This window comes from Muscardinus avellanarius, assembly GCF_963383645.1.
Source record: "Muscardinus avellanarius genome assembly, chromosome: 12".
Classification (NCBI taxonomy): Eukaryota; Metazoa; Chordata; class Mammalia; order Rodentia; family Gliridae; genus Muscardinus; species Muscardinus avellanarius.
The window spans coordinates 14,677,950-14,695,894 of NC_137798.1; the positions used below are offsets into that span (position 1 = coordinate 14,677,950).

General features: G+C 41.9%; 1 protein-coding gene across 1 annotated transcript in view; it reads left to right on the forward strand.

The window, feature by feature from the left end:
• Positions 1–782: 782 nt before the first annotated feature.
• RFX7 (regulatory factor X7) overlaps positions 783–17,945 on the forward strand; it is a gene marked incomplete at its 3' end in the record, with an annotated part of 108,185 nt that continues 91,022 nt past the window's right edge. Inside the window, exon 1 of the mRNA XM_080707986.1 lies at positions 783–862. The remainder of the gene's footprint in view (positions 863–17,945) is intronic.

Here is a 17,945-nt window from a genome sequence, read left to right on the forward strand (position 1 = left end):
CGCTCCGGAGAGGGCGGGCGGTGGCGGGAGGCCGTAGAAGAATGGATCCGCAGCGCTGGCGGATGGCATGGAGACTGCCCTGATTGGCGCGCGGGGCCCCGCGGGGAGAGGGCGGCGGCTCCGATTGGCCAGTGAGAGTGGGGCCAGCTTCGGAGGGCTTTGAACGCCCGACCCGGGAGCACCCCAGGACTTATTTCCATTCTGGAGCGAGTCAGCTCCCGCCCGGGGTGGCGGATGCCCGCGGGCGCGCTCCTTGGGGGGCTGCTCCCGCTCGCGGCACCTGTTTCGAGGCCCTCCGGGGGGCCGGGGCGGAGCGGCGCGGGCTCGGCGGGGCCCGAGTCCCCGGGCGGGCTTTGAGGCGGCCCCCGAGCCCCATTCCCAGGCCGCCCGGGGTCGGGCGCGGACCTCCGGCCCGCGCGAGCGCTCCCTTCCTCCCGCGCCGCCGCCCGCCGCGCGCCCCCCTGCGGCCCCCCGCCCCGCCCCCGGCGTGGCCGCAGTGCGGCTGCGCGGGCTGCTCGGCCGGCGGCGGGCCGGGCGGGCGTGCGGAGCGGCGCGAGCGAGGCGGCCCAGCCCGAGCCAGGAGCCGAGCGCCAGCCAGCAGGCCGACCGCCGCCATGCCTCTGCCGCGGGGGAGCGCCGGGCGGGCGGCCGCGGGGCGCCGGTGATGCCCGCAGGCGGCCGGCCCAGCGACGCACGCGAGCGCGGGGCGTGGGCCTAGCGCGCCTCCCCCTCCCGCCGCCGCGCCCGCCGCAGCCATGGCTGAGGAGCCGCCCGCGCCCGGCCCGGCCCTGCCCGCCCTGGTGCCCGGGCTGCCCGCCGCCGAGGCCAGCGCGCTGCAGCGCAGGATCCAGAGCTCCATCTGGTGAGGAGCGCCGCCGCCGCCAGAGGGTGGGGCGCGGGCCGGCGCCCGGGGAGGGGGCGAGGCCGCCCATGGAGGGGTTCAGGACGCCCATGGATGGGTTTCAGGGCGCCCATGGATGGGTTCAGGGCGCCCATGGAGGGGTCCAGGGCGCCCATGGAGGGGTCCGGGACGGCCATGGAGGGGTCTGGGCCGCCCATGGAGGGGTCCAGGGTGCCCATGGAGGGCTCCAGGACGGCCATGGAGGGGTCTAAGGATGCCCATGGAGGGGTCCAGGGCGCCCATGGAGGAGTCCGGGGCGCCCATGAAGGGGTCCATTGCGCCCATGGAGGGGTCTAGGACACCCATGGAGGGGTCTAAGGAGCCCATGGAGGGATCTGGGACGGCCATGGAAGAGGGTCTAGGCCGTCAATGAAGGGATCCAGGGCGCCCAGGGAGGGGTCTAGGCCGCCCATGGAGGAGGGCCCAGGGCGCCCATGGAGGGGTCCGGGCCGCCCAAGGAGGGGTCCGGGGCTCCGCATCCGCTCAATGGCCGGGGCCGACGAGCAAGTTAGTAGCGATTTCACCTAGCGTAAGAGGACTACGGTCCACACGGAGCCTGACGGCGGCGGACGGACGCGTGGATCTGGAACTCGGGATGTCAGTGTGCTGGTCCCTTTTGTAGTGGGAGAGGGAGGCAGAAGCGCGCCGTGGGTCCCACCACGCAGACACTGTGGGTGAGAATATTAATGTGCAGCACAAAACCTAACGTGCGTCTGCCTCTCCTCTTTCTGGGTGGTTTTTTGCCTCCTTTATCCACGCATCAAATTTCTCTTCTAGGGAATTTATTCTTTGCATTGACGGTGAATAAATTGCTTTTTTACTAGAAAATATTTTAAGGTGGTAGTTTACATCATAAAGTGCTTTTTTGTTAACTTAGAAAACGGGAGATCAAATAAATGTCTTGGCATTTGTACAATTTTTTAAAGGACACTGTAGATGAAACACCCTTTGCTCTTCATTTTCTTGTATGAGAATTTCCAGTATTTGATTGAACTCTTAAAGTCTGGTGGCAATTTTAATAATTAAACACCCGAGTTAAGTCCGTCCACCGTTAGAACCATTGCAAATATTTCTTGAACATGAACTTGCATTGTTGGTAGGATGTTTCACTAACTGACATTTTTTTAAAGCGTGGCACTATTTTTAAAATGGAAAGCAATATTTGGAATTTGATCTAAGAGATTTCATTTCATAGAAGTTTAAAAATAGAATTAAATGTGTAAAGCCATGATTTTGAAAATGAACCTTGCAGGTCCATAATCGAATATGATTACTAAAATATCAAAACTGCTTACTTTGAATAGAGTATAGAACAACTGGCATTGTGAGCACAGCATTTGCACATTGGAATCAGTGAGAGTTTTTAAATACACATTAAGGTTTGTTATATAGTAATTGCCATATTCTCTTGGCGTGTGCCCATGCTGGCGTGACGTGAGTGAAGTAGGTCAGCGCAGGCTTACTAGTTTCATATTATACGGTAGTTGGCAGTGGAACATCTTGCTTTCAGTTTTAATTTTGAAATGAAGTTTAAATGTTTTAAAGCAGAATTTTTGGTTTGGGCATAGGCTGTGGCAACTTGAATAGGGAGTGTGTGTGTGTGTGTGTGTGTGTGTGTGTCACACACACACACACACACACACACACCGACAGATAGAGATAGAGATGGAAAAGGCAGGATACCCTAACCCTCTTTAAGCAGTAATTTAAGTGAAAGAATGGTTATTTTTCCTGCTTAGCCATTTAGGTTTTCACAAAACCAGAGTTTTTGTTTGGGTGGTACTGGGGATTGAACCCAGGGGCATTCTACTCCTGAGCTACACTCCCAGCCCAAGTCTCTCTACTTGCTGAGGCTGTCCTCGAACCTGTGCTCCTCCTGTCTCAGCCTCCCGATTACTGGGACTACAGGTGTGCAACACCACACCCAGCAACCAGGGTTTGGTTTTTTTTCCCCCCTATATAATATAGCTTAGCATCCCTGAAATTACCATTAAATTGAATGAAACACCTTGGTTTATCCATTCAGATGAGGGACATCCCAGTTAAAGGACTAAAGTTATTTAAGAAAGGCAGATTCTTTTTTCTTTTTTAATGGCACTAGGGATTGAACCCTGGGCATTCTACCTCCCACCTATATACCTCCAGCCCTATTTCGTTTTTATTTGGAAACAGGGTCTCGCTAGGTTGGTGAGAGTCTCACTGCTTGCTGAGGCTGGTCTCAAGGCTGTGCTCCTCCTGTCTCAGCCTCCCAAATACAGGGATTACAGGTGTGTGCTGGGCTAGAAAGTCAGAATTTTAAAAGTTGGGTTAGTAAGATATATTTTAGTGTGTGAGGATGTTAGAGAAAGGAATCTCTATACTTTGAAAAGAACAGTGAATGGTCTGGCACTGAATGAAGTACACGAATCGTGATGATAATGGAGTTCTTTTTTAAGTAAATCATGTCATTTAATTATTTATCCTTAATTGGTATTTACACATCTATTACTACTTAACTGCTGACTTTAACAAGTGAAAATCTAAGTAGAGTGCATTTCAGTTTGTGCTCCGTGCTCTAAAAACTAATGGCAACAGATACTCTGAGCCTAACGTGCCATTTCGTATCTTTGTTTTAAAGTTGTAATGACACACTTACTAGCATTTAATTTTCAAATTTAGAAATTCTACTTGCAAAAATTATTTCTTTTTTTTTTTTTTTTGGTGGTACTGGGGTTCCTGGAAGCCCTTCTACCTCCGGGCTACACTCCCAGACCTATTTTTACATTTTCATTTTGGAAACAGGGTCTCCTAAACCAGCGCACGCGGCTGGCTTCGAACCTGCGCGATCCTCCTGTCTCCGCCTCCCAAGCACGGGGATTACAAGCGTGCGCCACCACGCCCGGCTCAAAAATTATTTCTGTGTATATAAAACTTGAGAATAAACAACATTCAAGGATAATAAACATTGGTGAATATATTTAATATATGGTCTCATCTTTTCCTCCACAAAATTGGCTTTTTACTATTCATCAAATGACAATATAACAAAGATGTCAAAAAATAAAACATTAGAAACAGGTTTTTTATCGTTTTTATTTTATATAGTTTCACTACCTCTCTAAGAAATAATATATATGTATTAAATTTAAATAATTTCAGTACATGTGATTGCAATTCATTAGGTACCTTTTCACATTATTTAAGGCAATAAAATATTTTTACCAATTTTTAAAATCATCTGAAAGCCGGGCGTGGTGGCGCACGCTTCTAATCCCCGTGCTTGGGAGGCTGAGACAGGAGGATCGCGCAGGTTCAAAGCCAGCCTCAGCTACTTAGTGAGGCTCTCAGCAACTTGGTGAGACCCTGTTTCCAAATAAAGTATAAAATAGGTCAGGGAGTGTAGCTCGGAGGTAGAAAAGCCCCTGGGTTCCACCTCCAGTACCACACATACACACAAAAAAATCTAATAATGTTCTCAGTTGTGACTACTTCTGTATGATCCTTTGACACATTACTACTAATTTAAAATTAGATTCAAAAGAAATGTGATGCTTAAAAATTGTCAAGTGGATTTTTGCCTTTAGGTTGATCATAGATTCTAAATAACTGGGCTTGCAGGTTACAAATAAGTCTATACTTGTCCTCTCACTCTAAAAATATATAGTTTGTAATGTAGGCCTTTAGCTGGACAATGAGTTATTTATTATCTGGGTTCATAATTAATTTATTTTATAAATTAAAATATGGGTTGATAAGTTCATTGTAATTTCAGTCACTAAATGAGTCTTTGAAAAAAAATGAAGTATTCAAAGTTGGAATCATGGCACAACGAGATTGGAAACTATTTTTTAAGAGTTGGAAATGTGTATTTTTAAAGTAATTCTAGAAAATAAAAATATTGCTAACTTGATAGTGTTGCTATAATTTCATGTTCATATGAGTATCTTTAAGTCTCCTTAACAAGCCTATGTGTCTGGACCTTCCTCATTCTTACTCCATAGGGAAAATGTCCACATTACTTCTTTTTCTAAACAGTAGTACTAAGAAAAAGACTTTTTATAAAAAGAATAAAGCTAGTAAACTCATGTCTTTTTTCCAGGCTTGTTGTTTTTTTTTGGCGTTTGTCTGTACCTCTGAGCTCTGCCCATCCCTTTTGGGAGACTAACTACTTCTGAGGGTCCTCTCCAGTTGGGACCCTCCAGTCTCAGCCTCCAAGTACTGAGATCACAGGTATGCCTGGCCTCAGTACTTGGGAGAGCCATGCTTGGCTCTCATGTCTTTTTTTTTTTTTTTTTTTTTTTTTTAGTGAGAATTCAACTCGGGCATTCTATCTCCAAGTACACTCCCAACCATACTGTATTTTTTATTTGGAAATAAGATCTTGCTAAGTTGCTGAGAGCCTGACTTAGTTGTTGAGGCTGGCTTCGAACCTGAGATCCTCTTGTCTCAGCCTCCCAAGTACTGGGATTACAGGCGTGCAGCACCATGCCTGGCTCATCACATGTCATTTTTCTAAATGAAGACTCACACTAGCAACCTAAAACAAAGCTACAATCAAGCCTAAGTACAGATTTTTAAAATTTACATTACACCCCTTTTTGGTTACTTAAAAAATAATTTTTTCCTTCTCCTTATCTCCCAGTGTCTTTTTTTTTTTTTTTTTTTTTTTTTGGTGGTACTGGGGTTCCTGGAAGCCCTTCTACTTCCGGGCTACACTTCCAGACCTGTTTTTTATATTTTTATTTGGAAACAGGGTCTCTTAAGCCAGCGTGACTGGCTTCCAACCCACGCGTTCCTCCTGTCCCGCCTCCCAAGCGTGGGGATTATAAGCATGCGCCACCACCCACGCCCGGCTTCCCAGTATCTTTATAGTTTAAAAAAAATATAAGAAAATCTATTTAATTTAAACAACAACAAAATTTTACTTAATGTTTTTCCTTTATTTTTAAAAGAAGTTTTTAGCTGGGTGCAGTGACACACACCTATAATCCTAGTACTTGGGAGGCTGAGACAGGAAGATTGCAGATTTGAGGCCAGCCTCAGCAATTTAAGGACACCTTGTTTTGTTTGTAGTACTAAGCATTGAACTCAGGGGCATTCTACTTGCGAGACATGCCCCCCAGCCCTATTTTATTTTTTATTTTGAAATGGGGTCTTATTAAGTTGCAGAGGGCTTTACTAAGTAGCTGAGGCTGACGGCAAATCTGTGACCCTCCCATCTTACCCTCCCAACTACTGGGATTACAGGTGTGCAGCACCATGCTTGGCTGAAACCCTGTTTTAAATGAAAAATAAAAAGGGCTGAGGGGGGAAGTTGAAGGTAGAATTCTCCTGGGTTCAACCCTAGTTTACCAACACTCCTAAAAAAAAAAATCACTCTACATAGGTGGGAGTAACGTATTTACAATTAGTCTATAACATACATAATAAACTACCACCTCAAAATTAAAAAAAGGCCTGATATTTTATTGTAGAAAATATATGAATACACTCTTTACTAAAAAGGAAAAAAAAATTAGTCTTAAAGGAACGAGTTGTTACCAGTTGATCTTTTATTTATGTCACTATTTGTAGGTGAAACCGTATAAATATTAGTCTTATAGGACATATCATCGTCCTACCCATTTGATGAATCTTAAGGGATAAGCCAAATGAGGGAGGCGGTGAGATTCATTATCACAGCCTGGAGCACCATGGGATCAGAGTTCCTAGTCTTTGTTGTAGAGACCTACATACCTCTGATACGTTTTAGATACAGAATTATAATCTAAGAATGATTTCCGTGGTCTCTTGTGGATGTTGTCTAAATTCGGATGTAAGTCCAGATGAACTGATTATGTCATGACAGTAAATATCTAGACATTCATCTGTTTCCATGGTGTGCAGTGAGCAGTGGTGATCCAGAAGGTTTGCACAGTGGGGCCATATTAGTCCTGATTTCTGCCCTCTGTCATAAAACTCAGAACTTTGCTTTTATCCTTGATTGTGCAGTTCATTAATTCTGTCTGAGAAATAATTATTGTTCCTCCAACTGCAGTGGGAAACGTTCACTGAAATGCTTATAATATCAGAGTTTAATCAGAAGTCTATGATCTCTATTTTGCTTTAAAATTAAAGATTGACTAGTATATCAACTTATATTTTTGGGGGGAGGGTACTGAGAATTGAACCCAGGGCATTCTACCTCCAACCTACACCCCCAGCCCTTTTTATTATTTTAATTTGAAAACGGAGTCTCACTGATTTGCTGAGGCTGGCCTCAAACCTGCAATCCTCTTATCTCAGCCTCCCAAGTATTGGGATTGCAGACAGGTGCCACCACGCCTGGCAACTTTCAGATATTTTGATGACTGATTGAAACTGCTACTTACTCGACATTCAGTCAATCTTGATGCTGGACACACAGAAGACTTAGGGTGCTTTTTGCTTGTCTAGGTTGAGGCCAGCTGTGATCCTGAAAGAGGGCAGTTGAAATGGTTGAAATTGCCTTCTCTGTTATCCAGAAAAACAAGAAGTTTCAAGCCCATCCATTGTTTGGTCCTGTTTCTCTTAGAGATGACATGTATGTATATAAATAATGGACCACTTTTCTTTTTCTTTTGGAAGGTGTCTGAGTGATGGCATTTGCAGAATGACTTGGCCCGTGTGTCATTACTGGCTTTGGTATTAAGGTGAAAGTGAGCTTCAGAGTGGTTGGAAGGACTGAAGTGTCTTACTTGTTGTGAAGAAAATGCTTTGAACAAAAATTACGTCAAATTGCTTTTAATTAAAATTGTACCAATGAAAATTAAGCATTGTCATTTACTCAAATGTGAACACTTCAACAAGAACAGTATGTAAGTGGTTGCAATATACAAATACTGTACTAAAGACTGGCATTTGTGGAGTACCCATTCACTTGTAATAATAACTTGGTAAAATTAACCTGAGCAAAACATGTGCAATAAAATTTCTCTTTTAAGATGGGTGTGGTGCTCACGCTTGTAATCCCAGCATTTGGGAGGCTGAGACGGGAGGGGAGGATGGAGGTTGGAGGACAGCCTCAGCTACTTAGTGAGGCTCTCTGCAAGTTAATGAGACCTTGTTTCAAAATAAAGAATAAAAAATTGGGCTGGGGGTGTAGCTCAGAGGCAGACTGCCATTGGATTCAATCCCCAGCACCCCAAAAATAAATAAATAAAAAAGTAAATAAATTTGATTATGCAAATAAGAAAGACAAATATTCTTTTCAGAATAATTAAGTGTAGGGTTGAGTTTCACAAATATTTTGCTTCCTTGAGGGTACTTTTGTATGTGTGTGGAATTGGGGATTAAACCCAATTGAGCTACACCCCAGTTCTATTTTATTTTTATTTGGAAGCAGGGTCTTGCTAGGTGGAGGAGAGTCTCACGACTTGCTGAGACTGTCCTTGAACCTGCGATCTTGCCTCAGCCTTCCAAGTACTGTAAGTGTCTGCCACCATGCCTGAATGAGGGTAGACATTTTAATGCGTAATTGTGACAGATTAAAAAAAAAACTAAGAACTAAAAATGGTAAAAAAAAAAAAAAGTTATTTCACATCTCAAAGTAGTCTCCGTTTCTCTTGGTTTCTATTTAGTTTTTTCTGCTGTCTAGAGGGTTCTAAGAGTTCAGGTTAAAGATAAGCAACACAGCCAATAGAGGGAAAACTCTTCCCGCTCTGGGAAGGATAATAAAATAAAGGCCAGTAAGCTTTTGGTGCTCTCAGTTACTGACTGTGCTATTAAGATGGTTAGCCCTCAGCCTTACCTCACAGAAATAAAAACTTTAAAACATGATTTAATGTTTCCTATTGGGTTTGTAAGTAGACATTTACTTTCTTCTGTTTCATGAACTATATATATCTTATTTATAAGAGGAAACAAACAGGTTTAGTTAATTATGTATAAAATTTCTATCAGGCATTGATTACAATTGCTTCTATATATTACAAAAAATTGTGTGGGCGATGAGGTTTTATACTTTCTTATATCTGAGAACAAACTGAAAGGATATAGATATTTCTTGCTCCTTGAATCTCTGTTTTGGTGACTGCGTTCAGAGCGTGAGAGGTGTATGACAAGACTCCATGCTGTTGTGCGTGGAGCTTGGGAAGGTAAGAGGCCGTGTGTCCCCCGAATAGCTTCACCCCCAAAAATATATCTGCTGTCTAAACCCTTTGCCATCTAAGTTTGAATAGCAAGGGTTCAGATAGTAAACACTGTCATTATACTCATCCCAACACAGGGTTACCAACTTGATTTGAGTTTGCATGCCTGTATGACTGGGTAAAGCTTCCTATCCACCAAAAGCTTGGGGATAGGAAGTGATGGTCCATAGGCCTTATACTTACTTCCATTTTTCTTCTGAAATGGGTAATTTTTAAAACTTGACCTTGACTGTAGATAAAGCATGGTAACAATTGGTTATCTTGGAGTATGAGAGTCCTGCCTAATTTTTTTTTTTTTTTTGGTGGTACTGGGGTTCCTGGAAGCCCTTCTACCTCCGGGCTACACTCCCAGACCTATTTTTACATTTTTATTTGGAAACAGGGTCTCTTAAGCCAGTGCGCGCGGCTGGCTTTGAACCTGCGCGATCCTCCTGTCTCTGCCTCCCAAGCGCGGGGATTACAAGCGTGCGCCACCACGCCCGGCGAGTCCTGCTGAATTTTAAGACCCAAATTAAACCTGGAGGGCGCTTGGGTTTGCGGGTTTCTTGTTTTCTTTGGCTTCCCTATTTGAGTACCTTGTACTGCCAGAGAGCTAGAAGTTGAGAAGAAGGGGTTATTGTATTAAGTGGCTGCTTGGGTTTGCATTGTCCACAGTGCTTTCTCTTTTTTTCTCCTTGTTTTCGTTATCTAATTTCTCTGCTTACTTTTGGACTGATCCTTTTACCTACTACCTTAAGAGTCTCTTTTTCTGCCGACATAAGCTGCAACTCATGAACCATCGCCACGTGAATCTTTCCTTACCTTTCTTTACCTCCCAGGGAACGGTGACCTGAGTTCTGTAACTTAATATTGTTTTGGTAATTTAGACTGGTTTTACTACCTGAGATGGGTCTACCTTATTGAAGATAATTTAATGTTTTTCTGAATTTAAATGAAATACTCTCATTATTTAATATGTAAAGTTAATAGGAACTCAGAGACTGCATTAACTTGAAGCAAAGCAATCGTTACAAAATCAGTAGTTTTTGGTATAACAGTAAATTAATATTTGTATATATGCAAGCCAAGAACTTGCCATTGTTCTTACAATACATATGAAATTTTAAAATTTAATAGGGTGAAAGTGTCACTTCAGTGACATCTTGCTTGTAAAATTGATGCTTCTGAAAACCTGGGAAATATATTCCAACAAAATGCTTCAGTTAAGGCAAACCAATCACTTCCTTAATTCAGTTGTAATCATTAGATCTATTAATAGCATATGTACATAGTAAGCAACGTGTGATCTAAAATTAACAGATTATTAAATATGTGATCCCTTTTTCTGAAGCAAGAGCTATTAGCAGGCAGGATTTGTCTAAGTTTTAAACATTAAGTTTCCAGGAAATGAGAGGACCAAGATTAATTCTAAATTTATAGAAGCAAATATCAAGGAAAATTTATAGAATAGTAAAGAAAAACTGAATTTAGCACACATTTAATGTTTCCTATATGCAAGACATAGCAAGATTAAAAAGTAATAGGATACTATCCCTACTTCTAAAATGTTTACCCTCTGTGTAGTAGGTAGATAAGTCAGTTGAATTTAACAAAAAGTAAAATTTGTTAAATGCAGTAATGGCATAAACAATGGCATAAACACATGTTAGATGAGAGATTCTATGAGGGAATAGCCTTTTGGTTTTTTTTTTTTTAATATGGTACTGGGGATTGAACTCAGAGGCATTTTACCTACATCCCCAGCCCTACTTTATTTTTTATTTTGAAGCAGGGTCTCACTAAGTTGTGGAGCGCTGCACTAAGTTCCAAGGCTGCCTATGTCTTGCAGTCCTCCTGTCTCAGCCTCCCCAGTATTGGGATTACCAGTGCACTACCACGCCCAGCAAGGACATAATATTTTGATTGGTTACTGGCCATAGTAAAAAATCAAGGGACAGGCTCTAGATTCAGACACATTTAACAGCATGCTTGCTAGGGCTTTTTTACTCCCACTGTCAAGAATTCAATGCAGAGTTCTTGGTGACAAGTGAGCCTCAGCAATGATGTGAATAATAGGTGAAAATTGCTTGAGAAACATGCCAGGGGTGATATTTCCACCCACCATTTCGAATCCTCTTGTCTGAATTTTGATCTACAACAGTACAATAAAGAATATCAAGTAATGAGAAGAAGAGGTTGAAGGAGGGTGAGAAGTGGGACCAGACCAGAATGTTAATAGCCACCATTGTTACCTTGAACTCGATCTCCACAGCAGCCTTTCTCTGGCCTTGGTACTTAGGAACCTCAGATGCTTTCGTTTCCAGTTCTACTTTTTGACAGTGTACATCACCATTCTTCCTATCAGTCTGGTAATATTGGTCTCACCTTTGATTTTTCTGTCTTGGGTCCATGCCTAATATTCTAACTAGTTGCCAGTTGGCAGTGTAACCTAAATCTCATCATCCTGCTCTCATATCCCACCGTCTAGAACTGCGTCGCTGTCCTGTTCTGGGTGATCTCACCTGCATGCATAGCTGCTCTCTTCCCTTGATCCTATTCCTCCACTGAGCTCTCCTATAATTGCTATTGAAATAAGTCTTCTAAAACACCTACAGTAAGTTATTCTTGCCCACCATATTGTGTCTAAACATTCCTAGCCCCGTACAATTAGTTAAACCCAGTACTTTGACCAGCATTCAATATCCACCTTAAGCCAGCAGGTACTCTGCTTTATATTTTGTGGTACAACTTCTGTTCCAGCTTTATATTTTTCCTGGAATTTCCACTTCCATCTCCAATTTCTACTTAAGTATACTTAACCCTTTTGGAAGTTACAGCGCAAGTCATTGTACTACGAAACATTCTCTTAGCCACTATAGTTCAAATTGGCCTCTTCTTGATGTTGTATTGCATAATGCATTCTGTGTGTTTAAACAGTCACTTATTTTTTTCCTATGCTGTTCTTGTGTGTGTGTACGATACTGGGGATGGAACCCAGGGGCATTCTACCTCCAAGCTACACCCCCAGCCGTATTTTCCCTCCTTTCTTTCTTTCTTTCTTTCTTTCTTTCTTTCTTTCTTTCTTTCTTTCTTTCTCTCTCTCTCTCTCTCTCTCTCTCTCTCTCTCTCTTTCTTTCTTTCTTTCTTTCTTTTGGTCTGGGGATGGAACCCAGGGGCATTTGACCTCTGAGCTACACCCCCTGCCCTATTTTTTATTCTTTATTTTGAAACAGGGTCTCACCGAGTTGCAGAGGGCCTCACTAAGTAGCTGAGGCTGTCCGCGCACCGTGATCCTCCAGATCTCAGCCTCCTGAATGCTGGGATTACAAGCGTGCACCACCACGCCCGGCTTTTATTCTTTATTTTGAAACAGGGTCTCACTGAGTTGCAGAGGACCTCAAGAAGTAGTAGCTGGGGCTGGCCGTGAACTGCCTGTCTCAGCCTCCCAAATGCTGTGATTACAAGCGTGCACCACCACGCCCGGCTCTATGCTGTTCTAATAAACAGTTTCTTTGAAGCTAAAGGCAACATCTTTTGCATCTTTTAATTTCTCATCTATTTGTAAATTCTAATGAATATATTTTTTACTTTCTGTATTCTTAGAGGTTACTTAAGTTTTTCCACATATCAGTGATTCTGCATTTGACATATAATGTGGTAAGTTTCTACCTCAAACAAGTTATTAAATTTGTGGTATGTTTTATAGAATAAAGGATTTAATAGCAATTGTGTTTTAAAAATATTTCTGGTAAAATTGAAGTAGTCATTTAAGAATTTGAGTTCTCCTAGGCATGTGCCTTTCCCTGTATATCAAGATTAAAATATAGAGCTGGGAATGTGACTCAGTGGTACTGTGCTTGCCTAGCATGGGTGAAGCCCTGGGTTCAATCCCCAAAACTGGAAAAAAAGATTAAAATATATGTCCCAAATGAATACCAATGTGTCCTTCAGTTTAAAAATATAAGCAGGCCAGTCATGGTGGTTAGTGCTTGGGAGGTTGAGACAGGAGGATTGCACAGGTTCAAAGCCAGCCTCAGCTACTGAGTGAGACCCTGTTTCCAAATAAAATATCAAGTAGGTCTGGGAGTATAGGCCGGAGGTAGAAAGCCCCTGGGTTCCATCTTCAGTGATATATATATATATATATATATATATATATATATATATGCATGCACAGATGTGTTTCCCTTCACGGTCCACTGATACCCCTCCTCCCTCCGCATACATGGTAGTGTGATTGACAGCGATACCTTCTTACCTGAACAAAACACGTTACTTGATATTTCTTTCCTCAAGCCTCCTTTTTTTATTTTATTGGTACACGATAGATGTTGTGTGCATATATGATTGAATCACTTTTGAATCTCACTATGATGTATAATTGCACTGCATCAATAAAATGCATATACACACACACATATATATATACACACACACACCATACACACACACACACACACACACACACACACACACGGCCATTAAGGTTTCACTAACCTTTCATGACTGAGTATACAATAAATTAGTATTTAGTTAGGTTTTTTTTTTTGGAAACAATTATTCTGTTTCCCAACCTAGCTTCCAAGAGATAGCAAGGACTCTTAAAGACACATTAATATTGAACTGCAAAGGATTCCTTAAACCTTGGTCCTGGTGGTGGTGGAATGTTTGAGTTTGCTTTTTTTTAGGATGACAAGAAGTCTGTGAGTGAGAGCAGATAATGAAGGGGGTCGAATTTTCTGGGAAATGAGGAGGGTGACTAAAATAACTCTGAAGGCCTGACATCTTTCAGATCATAAAACTAGCTGCTCAGGCTGCTGAACCTTCTGTGTGTCACACATACAGCCTCATGCCCATTTTTAATTTTGTTTCTTTTTTCTGGTAATCTTGCCTAAAAGATGCTTTTAGCTTTGACTTTTTACTGTGTGTGTGTGTGTGTGTGTGTGTGTCCCCGCGTGTGTGTGCACACACACGTGCCACTGGGGCTTGAACACTGGGACATTCTTCCTCCAAGCTATACTCCCACTCCTATTTTAGTCTTTTATTTTGGAACAGGATCTTACTAAGTTGTGGAGGGCCTGAGTTGCTGGTGCTGGCCCCAAACCTGGGATTCTCATGTCTCAGCCTCCTAAGTACTGGGATCACAAGCACATGCCACCGTGCCCAGCTACATATATATATATATATATATATATATATATATATATATATATATATATATATATATATTTTTTTTTTTTTTTTTTTTTTGTCGTACTGGGGTTGGAACCCAGAGGCTTTCTACCTCCGGGCTGTACTCCCAGACCTTTTTTATATTTTTATTTGGAAACAGGGTCTCACTAAGTTGCTGAGAGCCTCACTAAGTAGCTGAGGCTGGCTTTGAACCCGTGTGATCCTCCTGTCTCAGCCTCCCAAGTGCGGGGATTACAAGTGTGCGCCACCACGCCCGGCTAAGTTTTTATATTATGCTACTTGATTTGTTAGAGCAGTGGATCTCAGATTATGGTTATATTCTTATCATGTGGGGAATTGTTACAAATATAAATTTTCAGGCTCCAACCCAGATATACTTTAACAGACACTTGAGAAATATGGTTAACATTCTTTGTTTTACTTAGTCCTCCAGATGATCTGAAGTTCCTACTGAAATTTGAGAACCACTGTATTCAAAGATTAATCTTCTAATAAAAATATTAAACTAAAGTCCTGTGTGTCTGTTTTGATATTCTCAGTCATTCCTAAGTACCCCAGGTGGAGTTAATACTTCCTTTAATATCATTTGAATATAATTCTACCATATCTTCATTTATGGTGTTGTAAATATATACCTTTTTCTTCCACTCAACTGTAATGTTTAGTCTCAGTAATTGTATATTAATTGGTGAATAAGAAGTAAATACATAGTGTACTCATTTCTAGTCAGCAATTAAAAGACAGGCAAACACATATACAAAATACCAGTGACCCATGCACTAAAGAGCATGTAACTTGGGAGTCAGTAGTATTTTACCCTAAGGGCCAGATATTTTGTGGCTTTGTAGGGTGTTATATATCTCTGTTGCAACTACTTTATTCTGCCATTATATCAGAAAAGTAGCCATAGCAGTACATAAATGAATGAGCATAGCTGGATTTGGATCTCAGTAGTTTGCAGATCCTTTCAGGCCATTGCCATGCTGGGAAAACAACTCAAAGAACACAAATAACAGTTTTCAATTTTCTCTTCCAGTATTAGCTTTGCAGCACTATAGCAAATACTTGTCAGCTTACTTATCAAGAGAAGAGTTTATTTCACTCACAGTTTGGAAGTCCAAAGCCTTCCTGGTAGATCCCAGGTTTGGCTTCTGCTTGGTAAGGCAGAGGGTGGCATGTCATGGCAGGAATACACGGAGGAGCATGTAGCCAGGAGAGATGACAGCTGGAGCCAGCTTTGCTCTTTCTCCAACAATCCTCTCGTGAGGACTTAAGGGGTCATACAGAAACCACCTTGCCCTTAGTGGCCTATGCGTCTCCGCTTGTGCCACTGTGGGGACCCAGCCTCCACTCACACCACACCAGGCCTTAGCGCTTCCATTTATCAACGACAGTATGTGATGGCCATTTTGCTTCCTTGATATTTTGTCCTACAGCTCTTCCTTTGTGGTTATAAGAGTATATATTTCAAGAATAGTCGTAACTCAGTTCCTAACAACAGTAATAATAATGATAAATAGCCGGGCGTGGTGGCGTACATTTGTAATCCCCACACTTGGGAAGCTGAGACAGGAGGATCACACAGGTTCAAAGCCCGCCTCAGCTACTTAGCGAGGCTCTCAGCAACTTAGTGAGACCCTGTTTCCAAATAAAATATAAAATAGGTCTGGGAGTATGGCCCAGAGGCAGAAAGTCCCTGGGTTCCATGCCCAGTACCAACAAAAAATTAAACAAATAATAATAATAAAATATAAAATAGGTATCGGAGTATAGCCCGGAGGTAGAAAGCCCCTGGGTTCCACCCCCAGTACCACCAAAAACAAATATATGTAATAATAATGGTAAATAATAATAATAATAAAGTATTTTGACTTCTAGGTTGATACAGCAAGAGTTTAGCAGTTCTTAATTACTCATCACAATAAGAAAAAAGTTTAATAAACTGAAAACCAGCATTTATTTCTAGATCCCATAGAGAATTAAAGTCCAAAGTAAACATGCTTTTCTAAAAACGTAGGGAACAGGTGATGCATATAATCACACCTTACCCACAGAGCACAATTCCAGGAGTAACAGTCCATGTCTAATGCTAGTACAGGTAGGAGCACTTTAAACTGCAGTTGATGAGTTGCTAGAGACTCAGTGAGAATTAGCTCAAGAGAGAGGAGGAACCCATACTTTCCAGAGTTTTACTTCCAGGAGCCCTAGCTGGTTCTCACTGTGAAGGTCACAGGAAAATCCCCTTGCATTCTGCAAGGGGAGGAGAAGAGTACCCATTTTTAAAATCCCTTCACAGCTGTTGTTTTTAACAAGGCCTGCCCTCAAAACTGTTTTTATAAGAGCCTAATAAACTGGGACTTTACCAAGGGATAACTGACCTGTCGGAAGGAAAATATACAACTTCAGTTCCCCCTACCCTTTAATATAGAGGAAGGGAAATATTGGGCTCTCTCAAAGACTGAGTCTGAATCCTAGAACTCTGTAGAATATTCCCCTTCACTAACACTTCACCATTGCCTCAGTACAGCTACAGAATTGTAAGCCTCACACCCTATTTAAGAACTTAGATATTAATATGTGTGTTTGTATGTTATATCAGGGATTGAACCCAGGGCATTCTATCTCCAAGATATACCTTCAGCCCAATTTTTTATTCTTTATTTTGAAACACGGTCTCACTAAGTTGTCAAGGTTGGCCATGAACCTGGATCATTCCAGAATCCTTCTGTCTCAGGCTCCCAAGTGCTGAGATTAAAAGCATGTGCCACTGTGGCGGGCTTTACAGATTATATTTGGTGTCCAAGGAATACTTAAAGACAACTGGAAAAACAAAAACGAGGACAATGAGAAAGAAACCTTAGCCCACGACAGCCTAGATAACAAATAATAAACACAGCCAAACTCCCAGCCACATAACAAAACCTCACACAAAACCTGATTTCAGTTCCATATCATGTATGACTCTCAAACAAAAGTTACAAGGAATGCCGAAATGCCAAAAAACAGTCTCGAGGAGGCAAAATGAGCATTACCAGACTCAGATATAATAGGTTTCAGAGTTATCAGACTGAATATTTAAAAGAACTGATTCATATCCTAAGAACTCTTAAGAACACAACATGCTAGAACCAATGGGTAATCTAAGCAGAGAAGGATCCAAATGAAATGCTGGAAATGAAAAACACTGTAACAGAAATGATGAATACTTTGGATGGATATCAGTAAGGACTGAGGAGAAAACCAGTGCACGTGAAGATGTCGCTAGAAACTTCCACAACTGTCGTGTAAAGAAAGAAAGAATAATGAAATAGATGAAACAATATTTAAGAAGTGACAGTGTAAAAGATGTAACGTGTAATGGGAACATCAAAAGTGGAAGACAGAGAAAGAAACAAGACCTACTTGAAGTAGTAATGGCTTGAGATTTTCCCAAAACTAACAACACACACAAATCACACACCCAGGAAGCTCAGAGAAAACCAAGCAGGAGGAATACTAAAAAACAAACATCTGGGTGTATTTTATTCAAACTGTAAGAAATTAAAGACAGAGGAAAAAAACTTGAAAAGAGCCAGAGGGGGAAAACCACTTTACCTACAGAAGAATAAGAGTAAGAATTGCATTCAGACTTCTCTTCAGATACCGTGCAAATAAAAAGAGAGTGAAGTGAAATATAGTTATCTGGTTAAATTAGAAAGCGTTTTAGGGGAAACAGCCATATTTTG